Consider the following 5,041-nt stretch of genomic DNA (forward strand, 5'->3'; position numbering starts at 1 on the left):
AGTGGAGCTAGGCACTGCAGGACCTGGATTAATCTGGACACACAGACATAAAATGGTATCCACGAGTTCATCTGACTGCGGAAATAGATAAATGGCCTCATTGCCAAGTATCCATTTAAGCACTTGGAGTAATGAGTAGGATTCTGTGTTTTCAGATGCAACAGAGATTGCTTTTGATATAAACGCTTTATCTGCCTCCCCAATGAAAACTAGTTTGAAAATTCAAACATATTTTATGGAAAATATATGTTTCTAAATTATGCACTACACTGCCTCGTTAACATGTGCGAGCACCGCATATTACGGTTCGATTTGAGAAAGGCGCTCCTCCCTGACCGCTTTTGCTCGTTCACGGTGCACCGCGGCTCAGGTTAATAGAACTCCCTCAATCTGTCGTCTAGCTCCGCCTTTTCCCTACTGATCTTCCAATCATAACTAACTAGGTCACACCGAACACAATTGTTTTTAGGTCTATGCTTTTTTTTTTTCTTCTTTATCTTTGCAAGCCAGTCGGTAAACAGACTTAGACTCCTGGACACACTTCACTAACTGGCCGAGAATCAGGTAAGATCATTATTTTGAATGTTCTACCGGCTTTACCTTGTTTTAGACGTTTGAATCAGCCACAACCTTGAGAAGGCAGCCGGCTAACAAGCAAGGAAACGTAAGCTAGCAAACTTGTTTTATTGCCCAGCTGGAAACAGTTAGTCCATTCTTAGTACAAACCGAGGTCACTCGAGTCTGAATTCCATAGTAGATAGTAACATTTGAGACTGAGGTATAAAAAGTTTTGCCTACAGAAATAATAAGCACATATCTACCTGTACTTTGTTGCTTATTTAGCTATTTTGTCTAGCTTTTGCGTTTAACCCTTTCCTCTGTGCTTAGAATGAGTCTGAATTTGGGGTCGGCTGATGGTGTTCTCACGCTGGTGTCCATTGGATGGAACACTGATGGAAACTTCAGCGCTGTGTGCCGGAATGGGTCTAGATGGGTTTGGGAAGGGCTGCGGGAATGTACCCAGGACGCCAGGGACATGGCCAGTGTAATCCTGGGTCTGCTGTCAATAATGTGCTTCATGGTCTCTTCTCTGCCGTAAGTCTTGATTGGGTTTACATTATTTCAGCCCATTTCTGACTTATGGACAACACCGTTACTCTTCCCGTTATGTTCATGAACGCAGACAGTACTACAACTCTTGTAAGAGTGGGAATATGGACAGTGTCTTGTCCATTTGGTTTCTGCTGCTGTGGCTGGGGGGTGACTCCTGCAATCTTGTAGGCTCATTCTTAGCTGACCAACTGCCGCTACAGGTAAGTGACGGCTGTCTGGGTCAATCAAGATTGCTGAAATGCTTTGAAAAATATTATAAAACTGTTTTGGTGTCAGTCTAATGAGAATAGGGATAAACTGAAATGGTCAACTCATCAAGATGCTAATGTAAAGATAATGACATTTTAATGTTAGGCATAAGTATTCCCCTTGTCCACCCCACTGACATGTCTCTCCCCCCTTCTCTCATACAGATGTACACAGCAGTGTATTTTGTCCTGGCTGACTTACTGATGCTGGGAATGTACTTTTACTATGTGGCTAAGAACAGGATGAATAACAGTGAGTTTGTTTTTTGTCAAATTATCTGCTGTGAGATTTGTTGTCAGTACTAAATCAAGGCCACTGGTCAGTGTACGTTCCACCCACTGACTTAATCGAGGGGCCTTTGTGTGTGTGTATGTCTTTCCAAAATCCAGTCCTTGAGTACTCCAAACAGTACACATTGTAGCGCCGGACAAACTCACCTGATTCAACTCATTGAGGACTTGATGATTAGTTGAAGTGGAATCAGGTGTGCTTGTCCTGGGCTACAACAATGTGTACTGTTGGGGGTACTTGAGGACTGGAGTTGGGAAACACTGCCCTTTCACACACGCATGACAGGGTATGGCTTGTCCATGTTCTGCCGACTCAGCAAATGTTCTTTCCAAGACGCCTTTGTAAAAATATCTCATTATTCCAAAAAACATTGCTAAGTTGTTTTAATTGAATATAGGCTTACAGTTGTTATTTAACAGTTCAGTGAACCTAACAGGTATGTATTTCAGTATGGGAATAGCTTCAGATTGGACTGTTCTGGTCTATACATAGAGGCTCCCTAGGATTAGGCTAGTGTTGAGAAACACTGCTCGATACTAGACCTTGTGATGGTAAAAGTCCCCTAACTTTGCTTTTTTAGTACACTGCCAGATCCAAATTATTCTACATTAACAGAATTTTTTTCCAATTGTCCAATAATGGAGAAAATGATGCAAAACTGATGTCAGCAATACCGTGCATCACCACAACATTCTGTTCTTTTGTTTCCTTATTTTTGTGGCAGCTGATGACGCAGCGACTCATGGTTGTAGGAGATTGCTGAGGCAGCGTCTTCCAAAAATGAAGACTAATGAAGACTAAGCCCTTTTTTTCTTTTCTTTTTTTTCCCATTCCTCAACCCAGGCAGGTCGGTCTTAAATGTGGTGGGTGTGGTCTATGTCCTGGGCTTCTCTGGTGGCCTTACCTGCGTCCCAACAGGATGTGGTCCCCTCTGGGTTTAAAGGGCGGGCCTTGCTGTCAACCACTGTGGACAGTATTAAGGTGACGTGGTCTTTAAGCAATCAGTGGATGCTAATGTAATTTGCGTTGATATGACACTGGCCCCTGGCTAACTGTTGTGTGACATGCAAACTTTTTTTTTTTTCTTGTGTCCAGGCTTTCAGCACCAAGGAGATCATTGGGTATATCATTGGCTCCATATCCTCAGTGCTCTACCTCTGCTCCAGACTGCCACAGATGCACATTAATGTGAGTCTGAAAAAGGGGAGTTGGGAAGGGTTGTTGAGTGAATGAGTACTGGGTAGGCTTCCTACCTGTAAAAGTGCTGCATGGATATTTTCTTTCTCTCATATTTTTACTATCTCTCTGTAGTATACGAGAAAGTCGACGGAGGGTGTGTCCTACTTCCTGTTTGCCCTAGTCATCCTGGGTAACACCATGTACGGCCTGAGTGTGCTGCTGAAGAACCCTGAGCAGGGCCAGGGAGAGGGAAGCTACATCATCCACCTCCTGCCCTGGCTCGTAGGCAGCCTGGGCACCCTCTCTCTAGACCTGCTGGTATCCTTCTCATTACAATGCCTGCTGGGCCTCTGGCCTCTTCAATCACATGTGTACTTGTAACATTTAGTCTGCTTTGACTTAACACTTAGCTTCTGATTTTGGCTCTGTCCTTGTATTACATGACCGTAATGAACTTACCTAAAGGCAATTGGTTCAGGTTGGTTTGTGACTGGTATGATGTAAGTATTTACCTGTACATTATCCTATATTTAAGCCTGCAGTCTTTGGGATGCATTTCTTTTCCAGTGCCTTTTTAATAAGAATATTTTTATTTAATTTCATAAACTTCTTGAATTCCCTTGACTCACAGCATCAGATCTCCATACAGTTCTTGATATACCGCAATAACGCCCCTCTAGAGTTGGAATCGCAGCACGGTGAGAGAGCTGCTCTGCTGGACAAATGAAACTACTCCCTGGGTGCTGGATCTAGCAGTATAGACACTTATCCCCACCAAATGGACTCTCAATTCACATTCCTAAACAGTTTTGGCAAACACAGGAAATCTCTTTTCTTTAGATTTTAGTTGTATTTGTTATTTATACGATCTGTGTTTTTGTAATTTTTAATGTTTCGAGAGACTCCACATTGTTCATTGGGATGCAGCTGTAGTTTACTGTTCTTAATGGCTCTATCATTTAGTGACAGACCGTTCCCCCGTTACTCAATAAGTACTTGTAGTTTGCTTCAAACCTGTTCTGACAATCGTTACGCTACTTGTCACCGCATGGAACCCTCTTGTGGTTGTATTGGAATAGTCTTGTTGTATTTCAGAAGTGATTTAACTAGAAATATTTTTTGCAGATCACTTCACCTGTCTTCTGAGTACACAAAGACATGGAAATCCTAGTGTCTTAATATGTTAATGTATATTTATTGTAACTAAAGTGTTAATGTCTGAAGTACTGTACTTTTTAATTATATTTGATCATTTATGTCAATTGCCTTAAAGGTGTATTCCAGTGATTTTTATATATTTTTTGTGATAGCATAAGTATTTGTACTTGGGATAAGTAATGAGTTACTTAGACTACCTATTGAGATGTGCCTATTTAGATTACCGGGTGCTAAATGAGGTGAAAAGGAGACTGGATTACATTTTCCATGTCTTTTATTTTTAAACATTTTTGGTATGTTTTCAGATCTGGAGACTTGACCTGTTTGTTCAGTGTAAGCATATCATGATGCTCACTAAAGAGTTTTGGTGATTGAATGGTCCTGTTTTTTATTTTTTGTTCCTTTTCTTAGCCTGTTCCCTAAACACATGGTGGTGCATCATCGTCTACTGATATGCATAGCAAGGATTTGGGTGATTTTTATCACATTGATAGTGTCTCATTCCCTACATACTGCTACATTTTAGACCATATAAAAAAAATGGTCCTAAAGAAATGATTTGCTGGAATGTGTATTTCATTTTCATGTTTTTATTCCTCACCCACACGCTCAATGGGTTTCATTTAAAAACTTGATTTATTATGCAACTGAAAATGGCTATGGAACTCTGATTTATACTTTGCTAGATATGCTGATAAAGTGATGTCATTTGCTGCCTTACTTCCATATCCTATACTGTTTTTGACTGGATTTAAAGATTATATAATCACTCATAAGACATGGAAATTTCATATACAGTGCATTTGGAAAGTATTCAGACCCCTTCACTTTTCCACATTTTATTACTTATTCCAAAATGTATTTTTTTAAAAATCAAACTACACACAGTACCCCATAAAGACAAAGCAAAAACAAGTTTAAAAAAAAAATGTACTACAAATAATAACCTTATTTACTTAAGTATTCAAACCCTTTGCTATGAGACTTGAAATTGATCTTGGGTGCATCCTGTTTCCATTGATCATCCTTGATGTTTCTACAATTTGATTGG

At 40.3% G+C, this 5,041-nt stretch overlaps 1 pseudogene; it reads left to right on the forward strand.

Annotated features, from left to right (window-relative positions):
• Positions 1 to 461: 461 nt before the first annotated feature.
• LOC115168229 (lysosomal amino acid transporter 1 homolog) lies at positions 462 to 4,644 on the forward strand (annotated as a pseudogene).
• The last annotated feature ends 397 nt before the right edge of the window (positions 4,645 to 5,041 follow it).

Source organism: Salmo trutta, chromosome 30, assembly GCF_901001165.1.
Source record: "Salmo trutta chromosome 30, fSalTru1.1, whole genome shotgun sequence".
NCBI classification, from domain to species: Eukaryota; Metazoa; Chordata; class Actinopteri; order Salmoniformes; family Salmonidae; genus Salmo; species Salmo trutta.